The sequence below is a fragment of the Heterocephalus glaber genome, unplaced genomic scaffold (genome assembly GCF_053883595.1).
Source record: "Heterocephalus glaber isolate CG9 unplaced genomic scaffold, H.glaber_assembly_v1.0 deba00001461, whole genome shotgun sequence".
NCBI classification, from domain to species: Eukaryota; Metazoa; Chordata; class Mammalia; order Rodentia; family Bathyergidae; genus Heterocephalus; species Heterocephalus glaber.
In genome coordinates, this window is record NW_028258308.1 from 31,818,461 (window position 1) to 31,836,777 (window position 18,317).

Consider the following 18,317-nt stretch of genomic DNA (forward strand, 5'->3'; position numbering starts at 1 on the left):
TTAGGAATTTTGCAAATAAACTGCTGTATTTATGTGATTAAAAACATATACATGGATTCTGATGTGACTGCTTTGAAATTATCTAATTTAAACTGTCCAATTAACCAAAGAATCACCTATTTAACCTGGAAGGTTATAGCTTCAGGAAAACTGCCAGTTTTACTTGAAATGATTTATTTCTTAGGTTGCTCAGAATGATGGCAACTCAGAAACATGGGCTTATCACTCATGGTTTTTGTTTTGGTGAATGTTTAAAAACAAAATAAAAACCACTTATATAAGTATTTTATTTACATACAACAAACAATTATTTATTGGCCCTCAAGCATGTGAGCTAAAAACAAGTTCTGATTGAGTTTGGCTATGGAACGTTTCCCCAACATTTAGAAAAACAGAAGAGCTACATTAGGGTACAAATGCTCTTTTCTGATAAAGGAAGCTACTTCAGAAAACTTTTATTTGTTCAAACTAACCAGTGGTATTGATGCAAAATAAACACACACAAAAAAACTCAATACTACTTTCAAAACAAACATATTCCTGGGCTTGGTGGCACATGCCTGTGATCCCAGCATTTGGGAGGCTGAGACAGAAGGACTGCTGAAAGTTCAAGGCCAGCCTGGGCTATAGTGTGAATTCAAGGCCATCCTGGAATATGAGCAAGACACTATCTCAAATAAATAAACAAATAGTCAACATATTAAACTTGGTTTTCCTTAGAATAAAGTTTTTTTACACTAATAAGTAAAAAACCAAGACCCATTATATATATAATATATATATATATTAAGTATAAAGTTATACAGACATTATACTTAATATATATATATGGCTTCATTTTTCTGGACAAGAATGCCAAGTTAGTCTCTTTTCATAGAAAGCAACTATAATTTTTCTTCTACCACAATAGCCCTTAAAGAGAGCATACAGTGTCCTTTTCCTGTTCTCCTTCAAGACCAAAAAGCATTTACAACTTGAGAACATGTCATATTTGCCTCTTTAGCCAGCATCAAGTTGGCCTCATCTGAATCTGTTTCATGAGACACATTCATTCTCCACCAATTATTCGTTCAGGATCTAGATCTCCGGCAAAGCCTCTTGGCTTATCAACAGCAGCTCTTTTTTGTTGTTATTTCAATTACATATATATATATATATTTTAATATATTTATATATATATTTATATTTATATATATTTATATATATACATGTATATATTTATATATTTAAATATATGTGTATATATTTAAATTTGGTAGATTTTATTGGATCGATGCTAGAGTAGTTTATTTTAATGAATAATCTTCTATTCAATGTATATTTGCCTTTATGTGTCTTACATTTGTTATATTTTTAAATATTCCATATTTACAAATGGAAATTTAATATATTTCTAATTTAAAACTTGATGCTTTGAAACATTTTTCACATTTTAGATGATAAAACTGAGCAGATTATTTCACTTTTGTAACTATATTAAAAAATTTTAATTAATTAAGTTTATTGGTACATGTTAGGTATACACAATGATCACATTCATCGTAGGGAATTTGTACCTGTACATGATATATCTTGTTTCTTATTTTTTCAATCCTTCCTTATTTACGAAATCCTTCCTTATTTACGAAAGTTTTGTTTCCATTTTTCCTTTTTTTCTCATTTTTCCCCTTCTTTCCTTTCCCCTGAACTCTTCCCTAGCTCCCCTTCCCCTTTGAACATTTTTTCCTATTTCACAATATCTATTACACATTTTGGTCCTCATTTACACTTTCAGTTTCTCACACCAGAGAAACAATGTGGTATTTACACATGTGTGTCTGATTTATTCACTTAAGAGTATGGTCTCAAGGTGCATCCATTTAGCTATAAATGTCTCAAGTGTACCTTTCTTTATGGTTCAGTAGTACTCCATTTTATTTTTTAAAAACCACATCTTCTGGCCGGGGATTTAGCTCAGTGGTTACGGTGCCTGCCTTGCAAGCACAAGGTCCCAAGTTCGATCCCTGGTACCCCCCCCCAAAAAAACCAAAAAACTCACATCTTCTTTATCCATTCCTCAATTGAGGGGCATTTGGGCTGTTTCCAAGATTTATCTACTACAAACTGTCCTGCTATAAACAGGGGTACACATATATCGCTGTGGTATGATACTTTCAATTCTTCTGGGAAGATACCAAGAAGAGGAATAGCTGGATCAAATGGAACCTCTAGTTTTAGTTTTTCGAAGAATCTCCACACTGGTTTCCACAGTGGTTGCACCAGTCTACACTCCCACTAGCAGTGGAGCAGGGTTCCTCTTTGCCCACAGCCCCTCCAGCATTTGTTATTGACTGATTTCTTGATAGCAACTGCTCTTTCTGGAGTGAGATAGAATCTCAGTGTTGTTTTCATTTGCATCTCATGAATGACTAGTAATGTTGAATGTTTTTTTCATATATTTATTTACTGTTTCTATGAAAAATAAATATACATATATATATCTTTACTTAGTATATGTGTATGATACATGACAAATACATCCATTATGGGGAGTTGGTTCGTGTACACATTATATCTTAATCCTTTTTACTTCCTCTTCACTCCCTTCCTTTTCCTCCATCCCTAGGTCTCTTGCCCATCTGCAAAAGGTCTCCCTCCCTGTTTCCTGTGGTCTAGCTTTTATTTAGCAGCATCTCTTCCCTGATTTGCTATCATCAGATTTACCATCTGATAAAGATTTTCTTTTCATACCATCTTTTTTTTATCAACTTTTTGAGAATTAAAAAATGTTTCAATTAATGCTGTACAATCTATTTTCTTCAGGTTCCCATGTATTGTTAGCATCTGTAAATCCATTCCACTTCTAGAAATACCCTACCTTCCCCTTCAGTACTCATCAGTCCAATACTTTTTCTACCACAAATTCTTCAAACTCTGCCTCCTTCACTTCTTTACTTTTTCCATTTTGTTCCTGTCCCATTTTTTGCAATGTAGTATTATTGGAGACAACTTTTTATTGCAGTCTCAAAGAGCTATTCCCCTCCCAGGATGCAGTGTCTCAGCCTGCATGTCTGCAGCTCCAGTCATATTCAAGGAGAGAGTCAAACATGACTTTTAAAAATTATTTTATTATAGAATATTTTATACATTAAATTGTTTATACCATATATATGGGATATAAAATGGTATTAAAATAAGCAGCCATGTATCCATCACCCAGCTTAAGGTGTAGAATATTATTGGAAACTTTGAAGACTGTAGGACCCTCCCCAAATGCACCACCCTGATTCATCATTGTGCTTACTGTGAACTTGCTCTCCTTTCCTTAGAGCTTAACTGCCTACATCTCTCTTTAACATACATCATCCTATTTTGCATATTTTGAATCTTTAAGGTATTTCTGTAACATTCTCCTGCAAAGATTTTGCTCATTAATTTTGGGAGGTTCATCTACATTTGTAAAATGTAGCCAGACCTCATTCATAGCTAGACAGAATTCCATTATGTGAATATAATTTATTTATTGATTCTCCTATCAACTAATACCTGTGTTATTTCTCTCTATTTTTCTCTGCGCTATGATAACAAAATACCTGAGATAGGGAAACTTATTTTTAAAAAGGAAACATTTTCTCACAGTTCTAGGGGCCAGGAAGATGAAGATCAAGGTGCCAGCCAGCAGGTTCAGCTGTCTGATAGGGGTGCTCTCTGGTTCCAAGTGTCCTTGGATGCTGCAACCTCTAGAGAGAAGGAATTTTGTGTCCTCAGAAGGCAGAATGGTCAGAAGGACAAAAAGACCAAACTCTCTCCATCAAGCCCTTTTATAATGACATTAATCTATTCATGAGCTCTGAGACCTAGAATCTAAAGATCTCTTCAAAGCTCCACTTCTCAATACTGTTAAGTTGCCAACACTTGAGTTTTGGGGGATACAGTCAAACCTTAGCACCTTTCCTTTTTCTTTTGCTTTGTTATAAAGAATGTTGTATGACACAACGGTGCCACTTGTAATCCCAGTTCTCTGGGAGGCTGAAGCAGGAGGATCATATGTTCAAGCCCAGCCTGAATAATTTAGTGACCTGATCTCAAAATTAAAATTAAAAATAAATAAAAAGGCTGGGGATTTAGCTCAGTGGTTTTGCTGCCTGCTGCACAAGCGCAAGGACCGGAGTTCGATCCCCAGCACCAATAAATAAATAAATAAATAAAGGAGCTAGGGATGTAGCTCAGTGAAAAGGCCCAGAGTTCAATCCCCAGTACCAAAAAGATTATGAGTTATTTTACATTTACATGTATATATAAACACAGTTGCTTGTATTCTTCTATGTCAGTGATGGCGAACCTTTCAATGATACAAACAGCCCCCTGCAGCACGGGTGCCATAGGTTCACCACCACTGCTCTATGTTGTCACCTCAGAGAGAAAATGCTCAATTAAAGCCTATATTCATCTTGAGTTTTATTAGAGAACATGATATTGTTTTTCAATTTGCAATGTACATTCTTATGAAAAATGTAAAAGAGTTTCCATTGTTCTACTTCTTATTATCTTGCCAGACATTTATAAACAACTACATTATAGAAGTTCAAACAGGTACAAGAATTATATTATAAATTATTCCTCAGTTTTAGCATTTACCAATTCATGGTCAATCTTCATGGCTCTCTTGGAGTATTTTAAAGCTAATCTGAAATATTACATTGCTTTACCTGTAAACATTTCAGGATGTATCCCTAAAAATAAGGAATCTGCCTTTTAAAAATTGATGTAAACTTACAGTAAAATGCAGCCCTTTAGAGGGTGCTTACTGAAATGGTGAATTTTTTTTTTACACATTCTCAGTTATGAAACTACAACTCAGATAAATATCTAGAACAATTGTGTCCAACCCATGGCCCCATAGGCCATAAGTAGCCCTGGACAGCCCCACAAGATTCTACATCTTCAACATTATGTAATTTTTAAATATTTTGTGACTTGATTGCATGCCCTGCAAGGGCAATAAAAAAATGCTGTATAGAGGAAGGGCCCACTCTGCCTCCTGTACCCACACACACAGTTCTGGAATCAAAGTGTATCAGACATTGCACATGCTGGGTGACTTGGTGAATAAAATACAGCCAATTACCAATAAAATTATCACATGTGTATACCTGTGAAAACAGATGTTATTGTTATTAAGTAGACATGTAAGTTTTCTTATTTAATTACTAAGTTTGGGCTTATATTGTTACTTCATAAAATAATTTAATGTTAATATAAAAATAAAAATAAATTTGTATTACTTACCTACATTAACTATATTATATATTTTATTGCAGCCTAAGACAATTTCTCTTCACTCAATGCAACCCAGATAAGTTAAATGCTTGGACACCTAGCTTAGTATGGTGCCACATGCTTATATTGCCAGCACTCTGGGAGGCTGAGACAGGAGGATCACAAGTTTGAGACCAGCCTAGGAAACTTAGTGAGACTCTGCCTCAAAACAAAATTTTTAAAGGGCTGTAGACATAGCTTAGTGTGAAGCCCCCGTGTTGAATCCCCAATACCACAGAAAAAACAAAGGCTGGACACCCATGATCTAAAATATTTCCAGCTTCTCCTGAGGGTTCCTCTGTATTACCTTTAAAAACAGAGAAACAATGCCAGTATCATACTTAATTAAGCAATAATTCTTTAATATAATAAAATATGCATCCAATGTTCAAATTTTTTCATTTGTCACATACTTTTGTTTTTGTTTCATTTATTTGTTTGTCTTATTGTTTACTCAAATCAGTCCATGTAAAAACTATGTGTCCTAAATGTTTCTTCTTGATAAAAGAAATTATTTTGTCTGAGCAACTACTTTAAAGATAATGACACACAAGGGCCTGGGATTTAGCTCAGTGCTCCAAGTCCATGCATGGTCCTGAATTTGATTCCTGCTACCAGAACAAAAAAACAACAAAAAACAAGATAATGACACACAATGTATTAACTATTGTTATTCTCTTATTATTTTCTTATAAAATTTTGTTTCACTTTGTCATAAAATTTTTAAATTGGAAGAAAAAAACTCTTCTTTCTACCCCTGCAATTTGGTGAACAAATAGTGGTTTGTTTTACAGTTTCCCATTGTCTGGGTTTTGTTAAATCCAGCCTCATGGTGCTGTTTAACATGTTCCTCTGTTCCTTGCATTTCCAGTAGTGCATTTGTTAGATCTCGAATCTTGATTACATTTCCAACAAAAACATTTTCTAGGTTGAGGATATAGTCTTCCATCAGGAAGTATATAATATTTATTTAATTTATTTTTTTTCTGAGACAGGGTCTCATTATGTAGTTCAGGGTGGCCTTGAACTTGCAGCAATCCTCCTGCCTCGCCTCCCAAGTGCTGGGATTACAGTCATGTGCCAGCAAGTCCGGCTACATAGCATTTAGTTATTTCTATTTTGTATGTAAGGGTAGCACTCATTGAAAAATCACTGCTTAGATCATTATTTCATTGGCAGTTGCAAAATCATGAGAGACTACTATTCCTTTCATGTATTAGAATATTCCTCTAAAGAGAATTTTTTTTTAGACCAATAATTTGGTTAACCTGAGGCAGAGTTTGTACAGGAATTTCCAGACCTTATTTAAATTCTCCTCCAATGTAAAACATAAAGTGGGGCCAGGGATTTAGCTCAGTGGTGCCACCGCCTGCCTCGCAAGCACAAGGACCCAAGTTTGATCCCCGGTACCAAATAAAATAAAACATAAAGTGATGTGGTTTTTATTTTCTATTTCCTTGACTTATTAATGAGATTTTCATATGTTGCATTTTTTACTTCTGTGCATTTCCTATTCTTGTCTTTTCTTCATTTCCCATATCAGATTATATGTCTTCTGCTTACTAATCTTTTTTTTTTTTTTTTTTTTTTTTTTGGTACTGGGGCTCAAACTCAGGTCCTTGCACTTGTGTAGCAGGCGGCGAAACCACTGAGCTAAATCCTCAGCCCATGCTTACTAATCTTTAAGAGTTGTTCACATATTTTGGATACTAATCCTTTATTAGTTGCAAATGTCTTCTCTCAGTTAATGACATTCAACTTTTGGCTTCTAAGGATTTTCCCTTACTTTGTTACCAGCATGGATATACATTTAAAAATATATGCATTCTGCTATGTGAAAGACACAGATATAAACATTACTAGCAGTATTTGGTGTTGTGAAAAGTCATGTGAAATCTTACTAGAAAACTTAGAGGGAGCAAATCAGCAGGCTACATGGGTTCCCCGTCCTCTTGCTATCTTGTAGATAAGTTTACTTGGGCAAAGAATAGCTTATTTGTTGTGAAATTAGACTATGGCATTAGGAGCTTCCTGGTTAATGAAACTAGCTTGTTCCAAAGAGGAGTCTCTGGATTTCAGCCACTGATGAAGCTATTCTTCTGTTGAGCTAACATAGACTGCTGAAGCAGCATGTTACCACACTATCAAAATGGGAAAGAAAATGAGTCTCCAGAGCCATTTGGATTCTCTCTCCTTATATCTGAGGTGTTTTGTAATGTATATTTTTTCAGGCTGCCATTTTCTCGGAAATGGAAGTCTTCCAAAGGATGTTTTAAGGTCAACAGAATGCTTGCAATTAGATTGTGCATAGAATAAAATAAGCCAAGGTACATGTTCCTGCAAAATTAGTCTTCCTGAAAAATTCACTTTGTTCATGTTAGTCTCTGCCTGAAAAGCTTCCAGCGGCACTTATATATTAACTCTTGGATATTAATACCCTTCGTGAAACATTAAAGACCTTTTGCAATCTTGTGCCTATTTAGTTCTCCAGCCTCACCTTTAAATACATTTTCACCCTTTATGTTGGACTCATTAATGTCCATTAAGGGCACCAAGAAATTCTTCTGCTTTCTCTCTTCCCTCTAGTTACCAAGCCAGAAGCATCTTCTAACACAAAAAAATTCTCACTCCTTTATGAAGTATTCCCTGACCATTCCTGTTCCTTGTAAACTATTTGATTGTTGAGTAGAAATGATGGTTCCTGATAAAATGTCCATGTGCTCTTCATATTTCTCAGTCTCCTGTGCAGTTGGGTAGGGACTATGAGAATACTTCTAGCCAGAGGAGTATGAAAAAGTGACATATGTTACCTCTGGGCTCATAGTATGATTATTTATTCACCAGCTGAAACATACGTGAGTCATTTCCAGTACAAACACTCACATACAGACTTGGATCTGGGTGCAAGTTATTTCATTTGGGTGAATACACAGAAATGTGATCATTGAGTCATATGATATATATTTAAGAAATTGTCAAATTGTTTTCCAAACAATTTTTCTAATATTTAAGAGTTCCTGTTACTTCACATCATCATCAGTGCTAGGTAATATCAGTGTTTAAAATTTTAGCCATCTGACAGGCATGCGGGGTCATCTCATTGTAGGTTTAATTCAATTTATCTAATTATGCCAAGCCTTTTTTCATGTCTAGCATTCATATATGTATGAATGTGTAGCATATGTAGAATTCATTTTTCATGTGTCTCACATTCATATATGTATCTTCTTTACTAAAGTATCTGTCAAATCTTTAGCCCATTTAAAAATTGGGTTGTTATTTTATTGAGTTTTAAATATTTTCATGACATACTTTAATTTAAAAATAATTTTGGATAATAATTTTGGCTAGAAATGTAGCACATACCCTCATTTTAGTTTATTTAATTGTGGTTTTTTGAGACAGGGTCTCACTATGTAGTTCAGGTTGGCCTTAGACTCACTATGTAATCCAGCTGGCCACAAACTCATGGGGATCTTCCTGCCTCAGCTTCCCAAATTCTCGGATTACAGGTGTGCACCACTGCATACAGCTATCTTGATTCTTTTAATCACTAAGGGATTAAAGTGTCAGGACACAAGGGACACAGACTCCTTAAAGGCAGGTAATTTTGCTGATGCTAAGAAATATTCTGATGTTACTCACACTGCTTCTATTTTTTTTGTTTTTTTGGTACTGGGGATTGAACTCAGGTCCTTGTGCTTGCACAGCAGGCGGCAAAACCACTGAGCTAAATCCCTGGCCCAACTGCTTCTAGATCTCTACTGTAGGTAGGATTCCCTTCTGCACTTAGACCTCCAAGCTGATGTAAACCATATGGTCTAGAGGGTGGACACACACCCACTGCCAAATCCCACCAGCATGATCAAGTGCTTGCTCCAAAATGAGCATGTGGTCTATAAATATAGATTGTTTGCTTTTTGGTACCAGGGATCGAACTCAGGTCCTTGTGTTTTCAAGGCAGGCAGCGGAACCACTGAGCTAAATCCCAGGCCCTATGTAGTTTTTTTGAAGACAGGGAAGAGAGTCTTTTAATGTCGTCCTGATTCTATGCTCAAGGGATCTTCCTGGTTCCCAAGTAGCAGGAATTACAGGCATAGGCCAGTAGTATATACTGTTTTTTGTTTGTGTTTGTGATGCTAGTGATTCAACCCAAGGCTTTATGCATAGGCAAGCACTCTACCACTGAGCTACATTCTCAATCCTTTTTAAAATTTTATTTTTAGGGCCAGAGATATAGCTCAACAGTCCAGCACCTGGCTGGTAAGTGCAAGGTCCTAAGTTTGATTCCTGGTACAAAAAAAAATTTTAAATTAAATTAAATTTTATTTTTAAAATAGTGTCTCATTGAGTGCTACAGATTGACCTCAGATTTGTGATCCTCCTGCCTCACCCACCCAAGTGGCCAGGCTTATAGGCCTGAGCCACTACACCCAGCAGTTCTATATACCATTGTCTTAGCTCATATAAGGTTGTGAAATGGTGAAAGCTGATTATAATAATTTTGTTATTTCTTACAGAAACTCAGGGAGAGAGTCTTTTCTGTTATCTAGTAAAACTATTTAACACCAGGTAAGCATTCTTTTTCTCAAAGAACTTCTCAGAGATTGCTACAAATGTCATACATTCTTTTTCATCTATTCTTTTTCCTTGATGTGTGTGTGTGTCTGTCTGTCTGTCTGTCTTTGCATTTATATATTCCCTAGCTCTGTACATTTGGTGGGCCTATAACAGTGAACACACCTAAAGCTCAGCTCTTGGTATCTAAATACCTTCCTCCATGGTATTTAGAGAAATGGCCAGTTTCAAGTGCCTCATTTCTCCGAGCAGCCACACTTAGCTCTTGAGCGCATCATATATCTACCTCTAGTAAATCTTTCTCATGTCTCTTTTACTCATGTATCTTGAAAATTATTTTTCCATAATAGGAGTCAGTGAACCTGCAAACTTATTTTAAAAGGGTGGATTAAATTCCTTATTTCAGCCTCAGAAAACCTCAGACCCAGCCTGATGACATTTATCTTGGTGACCATGAAGGGACTTAAAAGCAATATGGAGATTGTGGAAATCTTGACTTTGGTTTGGTAAGTCCAGCCAAACAGCTTTGTATTTATTTAGTCTTTTTTTTTTTCTTTATTTTTTGGTACCGGAGATCGAACTCAGGACCTTGTACTTGTGAGGCAGGCGCCAGAACCACTGAATTAAATCCCGGGCCCGTCTTTTCTTTCTTTGCTCTCATTTTCCCCAATCCCTTGGGCCTCTGAAACATAGTTTTCTCTGAAGCCAGGGGACTTAGTGAAGTCTGTGGATTCTAATCAAGAAGGAGCCCAATGGTTTCGGGGTTTTTCTTCCTCTCTCTCCCTCCCTCAGGATTTTATCTGTCAGAAAACTCAAACCCCTTAAACTATTTTTTTTTCTGGTACTGGCGATCGAACTCAGGACCTTGTGCTTGTGAGGCAGGAGCAGTGCCATTGAGCTCAACCCCCAGCCTCCTCCCCCTTAACTTTTTGTTGTTAGTTACCATACAAATGTAGAGAGCTGGAGAGTAGAGGAACCTAGTGCCTTCCACCATATGTGGGGGGAGGGGGAAAGCACAGCACATGGCCTCTGCTTTCCTTGATATGTAATCTGTAATTAGGTTAAATCTCCAGACTTTTAAGACCCTCTGAGTCCTTGTGTATGTTACAAGTCTCTAGATATAAAGATCTTTGGGGGAGATTTTTGAGTAAAGCCCAGCTGTTGCACACAACTTCTTTTCTTGCTTCCCTGAGCTACTGGAATAGTCCTGATCCAGCAACAAGGACACTTGTTCTGGACATGACAGAAAACAGTGTAGAGCTGCCATGCTGGGCAGTTCTGACTCTGTGGTGACAGAGCAGGGCTGCTCTCTTGAGCAGTTCTGACTCTGGGAAATGGGGCAGGCTGTGCATGTGGCATGACCTTGGTTCGGGGTGTACCTGCAGTGTGACCCTGGCTGCTCGTGCGACCTGACCCCAATTTGGGGTATGCTCACAGCATGACCCTGGTTTTCAGCTTTTATTTTTCTTGTCTTTTTGTCTTTCCAGAGGTACACAAGGGAGACCTTAAAGGCAGGTAGTAAATCTCATAGGATTATGGGTAACTCAATGACTATCCCCCCAAATTTATATTTTATAAACACGGGACCAATTTAAGATAAGAATTCTTTTAAGTTGATTTTTCTCTAAAGGTGAATTAGAGAGTAAAAAGAGAAAACCTCAAAGCTCTTCTCTCACCTTCTGACTCTTATTGGTTATAAGTCTATAGTATTGACTAACAGGAAAGGTATTCAGAGTAGCTTACAAATAAAGGCCTTAAAGTTTGATAGCATAAAGGTTATATGTAATTGGGTTGCTGTATATGTTTCTGTATGTCAATTTTCAGGTATATGTTCTATTTTAGTTGGTATATAGATAAGTAGACACTCATGATATAGCCCAAATACCTCTATTCACAGGGTTAACAGTGAATTAACAAGATAAGAATAAAAGTGTCTTTAAAGTTGCTATAGCTTGTTACCTGATTGAGATAATATAGAAAGATTGGTTTTATAAATATCTATTGTTATTTGTCTATAATAACTTACGGGTTTTTCCTTGTTTAAAAATAATATATATAACTTGCAGTGTTAAATGTTATGATTAGGTTCTCATGAGTCACCTAAAGCAATTGTTAAGATATATTTAAGTTGGCTATAATTAAAAGGTTAAGGGCCGGGGATTTAGCTCAGTGGTTTTTGTCGCCTGCTGCGCAAGCACAAGAACTGTAGTTCGATCCCTGGTGCCAAAAAAAAAAAAGTTTAAGCTTTCTATGTCTAAAGCAGTAAGTTTTGCTTAACATATTGAAATGCTCCTGGTTAAAATTACAAAATTAAATTTCTCGTGATCTCATCATTAGGCTTTTGATTACTAAAGCTTTAAGAGTTAAGGAGTATTGGGCCAGGGATTTAGCTCAGTGGTTTCACTGCCTGCTGCACAAGTGCAAGGACCCGAGTTCGATCCCCAGTACCAAAAAATAAGAGTTAAGGAGTATTTGAATGTTAACCTGTAAAATGTTTTCAAAAATCAGTTCATAATTGCTGAAATAAACAACTACTGAGCCAGGGATTTAGCTCAGTGATACTGGCACCTGCCTTGCAAGTGCAAGGTCCTGAGTTCAATTCTGATACCAAAAAAAAGAAAAAAACTAAAACAACTATTATCTTAGTTTATGACATAACATATATTTAGACACATATGTATATACATCTAAAAACAAGCTATGCTATGAGTCTAAGCTTTAAGTTAAGTTTATAGAATTAAGACTATGAAAGTTTAATGCATATAAAGTAACTAATAGTTGCACTCTTTTATGCATTATGTGTGCAGACCTTAAACATATAAAATAATCAAAATTTGACATTCTTTAAATCTGGTCTGGACGTTTAAACCTGATCTACATTTATTGGTTTTGACTAAACAAATATTTTGTTATTGTATAAGTGAGATATACTTGTATGTTGGGTAGTAAGTCTATCTGCAGTCATTAACACTGTTTCCCAAACTTATCAGAGCTGTAAGAATGTCCTTAATTCTTGTCAATATAGTTACACCTTTTAAGACCTCTTAAAGGAGTCTAAAATTTGTCTTAAGAGTACAAACTAAATGTGTAAAGATTTCTATAGAACTGTGATACAAACTATTGATAACCTTATGGTATATTTGTGTTTCCCAAGTGTTCCTAGGCCTTCAAAGAAAGAAAACTGAAAAAACATCTTATCACACTTGTGAGTTCCAACTAAAGTGGTTTATGGTGATAAACTTTTTTAGGCTTAAGCATCTGGTTTTCCCTTACTTGTGTTCCAGCTATTTGTGATGAAATGTGCATGCCAAACCAGTGTTGGTCAGCCAGCCAAATGATATAAATACTTTTCAAGGATTATGCTTAAGTGATTGTTATGTATATGTCATATATATGTTACGACACATTGCTCAAACAATGGGTGGCCCAAACAATGTCACTTTAAAAATTAAAAGTTAGACATTAATAACCTGTATAGTACATCTGTAAACAAGTACATTCCCTTTAAATGTCACTCTGGTAAGAGAGGGTGGTTAAAAGATAACATATTAGGTAAACATTTCTCTATGTCATTTAATATTTGGTAACTAGATAAAGTTTACTGACTAAAAAGTTATTCTATACTAAAATAGGTATTTAAGTGTGTTTCAGACTTAATAATGGCATCGTAATTATTATGCTAAAATATTATATTTCCCTTAATCTCAAGTTTCCTCTGTAAAATTTTATAATTGTTATCTAATAACACTCTGCTTGAATTCAATTTCTAAGACAACCATGATTGGTAAAGAAATAAAAGTTCATTGGTCATACTATATATTTCAAGGTGCTCAATATTTAGATAAGTTCATAAAATTAAACCTACTGGTCCCACTATAATACTGATGTGACCGATCTTGTTCAACAACTGAGGTTTGAAGACCAGAGCAAGAAAGATAACTGGGCTAAGAGGACTGCCAATGTTTTGGCCCTGGCCCTCCAAGGTCAACAACAATGAGGGGCATTTCCACAAGATGTTACAACTCCAGTGAGTCACCCAACCTCGCAAGCAGCAAGATTGCTGGACCCCAGAGAACAGGAGTCAACCAATGTACAGTGTGTCAAAAAGAAGGGTTGCCAGAAAGAGAAAAGTCTCCCATGCTTTCACAGAAAGCTACATGGTCAAGCAAGACTGTGACCCATCATAGCAACTGACACTGACAGAGGAGCTGAGAGGATCTATTCATGGTTCCAAAAGTAATGCCTGAGGAAATGTAACTGACCTTGATATATAGCAAGAGGTTAATTTTGATTAACACAGGTCTCACTTTAACTCAGTCTTAAACACCCAGTAGAAAAGTATAACCAAAAGATGTATAAGAATAATATCATAGTAATAAAGGCTAGATATAGAAAGGGGGCTCAAGTCACTGACCCCTGCTGGCAGTTTCAAGCTACTCCTGTTGTTAACCACTGTTATACTTCAATGAGGCTAAAAAGCCATAGTAACAGCTATAAAGCTCAGCAAGAGTCTAAATTTCTTAGCCAAAATTGTCCTGCAAACCCTCCATCTTCTTACATCTAAGACTGGAGGGACTTGGGCACTAATAAATGAAATTTGTTGTCATTAGATAAATAATTCAGGTCTAGTGAAGAAAAAAATCTTTTTTTTTAAAGGTGCTTTAAACAATTTATTTAACTGAAATGCCATATACTGACTTCCATTTATTTTGATACATCTTGTCCCCAAGGTGATTTAGAGGATCTTCAAGCCAATATAAATATTTCATAAATATTTGGCCATTTGAGTATACATCTGCACAATACCTCACATCTTTCAGCAAAAAAACCACGGAAGAGCAAAGACTTGACACAATTAACTGGGTATAATGAGAATCTGCTCCAAATATTTGTTTCTCTGAGGTAAAGGCACCACACACCTGTTCAATTAAGAAAACCATCCTTACAACACAGGATGAGTTTTTATTTTTAAGTAGATTAGGGCATTCAGCCGCTAATTAGGTGCTGCGTGGCAGAACTACATCCCCAGCTTATGCCATGAATTCACAGGGAGTAGGTTCCAACAACTCAGGCTCCTTCCCATTGGTTCTCACAAACTGTGCTTCTCTGGGTGGGGCAGGCTGGTGCTTCAGTTGAACCCAGGTACTTTTCTCTTTGGCTTCCTTCTTTTTCTGATCATTTTCCTTGACCCGTTTCAGGAAGCTATCTTGACTCTTTGAGTGTTTAATATGCTCAATATGCACATTAATCCTCTTGGCAAGTATCTTGCCCTTAACTTGCTTGTTTACAACAATGCCAACAGCATGCTAGGTAACATTGTAGACTCTTCCAGTTTTGCCATGGTAACACTTGTGTGGCATTCCCTTTTGAACAGTACCCATTCCCTTGATGTCTACAATATCACCCTTTTTGTAGATTCGCATGTATGTGGCCAAAGGAACAACCTCATGTTTTCTAGAAGGCCTAGAGAACATATACCGGGTTCCCCTCCTCTTTCCCTTTGTGTTTGTCATTTTGGCAAATTACTGGAAGATGGCAGTTCCAGCCAAAAGGCAGAAAAAAGTCTTTTTAAAAAATCAGACTTACAGATAACCTCCATAAGTAGAGAGCTCTAGGAGGCATTTGGCTATAATCGCTATTCTAGTCCTGTAAGAGCAGTGCCTGAATGTGCTCTTTTCCCAGCCTGCCTGTCCATTCTAGTGCTCATGCTTTGAATGTACATCCTTTAATTTCTTGGAAAGTTTTGCTTATTCTTGCTAGAGGCTGCCAAACTCCAAGTGATCATGTAGATGAAATTAATGACAAATGTACCAGACTCCATTTACCAGGATCCACTAGATGGGCCTTGTAAAGGGAGTTTAAAACTCCTAAACTGCAACATGACTTCTATCCAAGGCTAGTTAGATTAGCTCTTTGGAGAATGCCCCTGACTGCGGTCTTCCCTACACCGACCCTTCTCAGTTCAAAGCAGCTAGATTGAAACTTTGCCTTTTCTTCCCTAACTACAGTTAGGAATAGTTATTCAGAGGGAGGAGTATTACAGACAGCTATGTTAGGTAGAAATTAATAGGCAGTCAGACGGCAACAGGTCCTGAAAGAAGTCCATGCAGAAGATGAGAATACATCAAAACTGTGGCTGGAGGCATATCTGAAGAAGGCAAGGCCTTGAGATTAAAGTTACAATGGCCAGACATGTATACTTCCCTAAGGGATGAATAGGAATTTGAGATTATGCTGAAACTAGTACTACCCAGTCCATTAAGTCAAGATATGCATCAGACACCCAGGTGGATGACCAGAACACCTGGACCTATTCTTTTCCAAAATGTTCCTGTTTTAGAAGTCATAGATAATCCAAGGCTAATGATGTCAGCCAAATACCCTTGCTACACAACATGCTGAGAGAGAGAGAGAGAGAGAGAGAGAGAGAGAGAGAAGTAAGAGAGCAAGCAGGCTAGTTCCAGGTCTGAGGCATGAAAAACTCAGGACTAGTCTGCAACATCTTATAACTGAGAGTAAAGAAACATTCAAAAATGGAGGGGACATATCCAAAGGACATGGAGACAGCTCAAATAGGGGTTCAACTGTCCAAATGTGGGACAATTTGAGTATTAAAATAAATAATGATAATAACATGTTATATCCTATTGAATAAAATGGGAGTTCACGAATCTTTACAGATAGATAGATAGATAGGAGAAAACTAAAGTAAAAGGAGTGATGGAATTTTTAAATTGCCATTCATCATAGGGAGCAATATATTTACCCAGCCTCAATGTTTCTCCCTACAAAGGAATTATTAATTTCAAAGGGAGTTGTTTTGCCATCAGGCGCTATTAACATCATTTTGTGATAAATTGACACCATGGGCTACCTATGGATAATGCAATAATAAAAGCTCAGTTCCACCTCTGAGATAACCCTCCCAAAAATACAAAGCCTCCATCTAATCATGTGGAAAGAAGCATCAGACAAGCACAACTAAGGTATAGTATTAAAAAAACCCAAGAAACCATTCAGGATTGAAGGAAACTAGAGATGTAAGAGCTAAGTACAATGTGTGGCCCTGGGTTGAATCCTTTTGCTTTCAAGGACATTTTTGAGAGTTGGCAAAACTTGGTGGTGTTTCTGGCTGAGAAGTAAATGGGAGTTCCCTGTACTATTCTTGCAATTCTGTAAGTCTGAAACTATTTCAAAGTAAAACGTAAAAAGAAGCAAATCATAAACAAAGGAAAGCCAGGAAAGTGTGTGATTAATAATCAGATGCAGGAGTAGGATAGCACACTAAAATAATTTCTTCTCCATGGCAAAAAGATGAAAGAAAATCCCTTAAATTAAAGAAGAAAAAAGGCAAAGATGGCTGTAAAATATCAGTATTTCCTGCACAAGCCTTTAGTGAAAATACTTCAGGAAATAAAATTTTTACTTATGAGCAAAAAATTTAACAGAAACAGATCAATCAGAAGAAGAGGCAGACTTACTAAGGTCCATGTGATTATTGCCACTTCCTCACAAGCAGCTATGTAGTGAAAAGCAAGAGCAATTAAATGGAGTCACATGCAGTTTAAAATTCAATGCAAAATATAGTGCTATCAAAAAAAATATATAGTACTATCAGCCAGAAGTCAGAGAATATTCTCAGAAGGGTTTTCAGTACCTAAATTTAACCATCTAGAACTTTTTTTATTTTTTTAGAGAATGGTCCTACTTAAGCTTTTCAAATAACAGATACGCCATAGGAAGTCTGTATTTCATTGTAAAGATAGAAGGCACATCATGCCCTTAGCTGAGCGAATCTCCAGAGAACCAGGATTTATTTTAGCACTACATAGTATACTGCAGGGACCTGGCTCTTGGCAAATTTATTTCACCTGGTTGGTCATGTGCAAACATATCAATCAATCAAGTTTATGAACAAGTGACTTATGTACGTATCAATTTAAGTTTGTACTTCTGTTAAAATAAATATGTGTAAGCCAGGTGTAGTTAGCTGTGCATGCCTGTAGTCTCAGCTACTTTGGAGGGTCAGGCAAGAGAATCACTTGAGCCTGGGATATCAAGGCCAGCCCTGGCAAAATAATGACATCCTATCTCTAATAATGATGATGATGATTCTCTTTCATGTGATCTTGACAGCAACTCTGAGCGGGAGGCAAGCTGTGATCACCAGCCCAGTTTTACAAATAAAGAGACCATATCTAAGCAAAGTGGCAGAGCTTGACCTCAACATAGATGCTATATCTCTAAATTGTCTGCAGTTTCATCCCACTGGATTCACTCAGAAAAACCACAAAATGAATATAAAGCAGTAGCTCTAATCTCAAACTATAGTTCATATTATGTGTATAACTCAAGAACTCATTCATTCAATAATAGCTAGTATAAAGTCTTCCTGTGAGTCATTCCTAAAACATTTGAATTCCATTAGAAGTATTTAAATG

General features: G+C 36.4%; 1 pseudogene; it reads right to left on the reverse strand.

Annotated features, from left to right (window-relative positions):
• Positions 1-14,727: 14,727 nt before the first annotated feature.
• Positions 14,728-15,392, reverse strand: LOC106007950 (large ribosomal subunit protein eL21 pseudogene; annotated as a pseudogene).
• Positions 15,393-18,317: the final 2,925 nt, after the last annotated feature.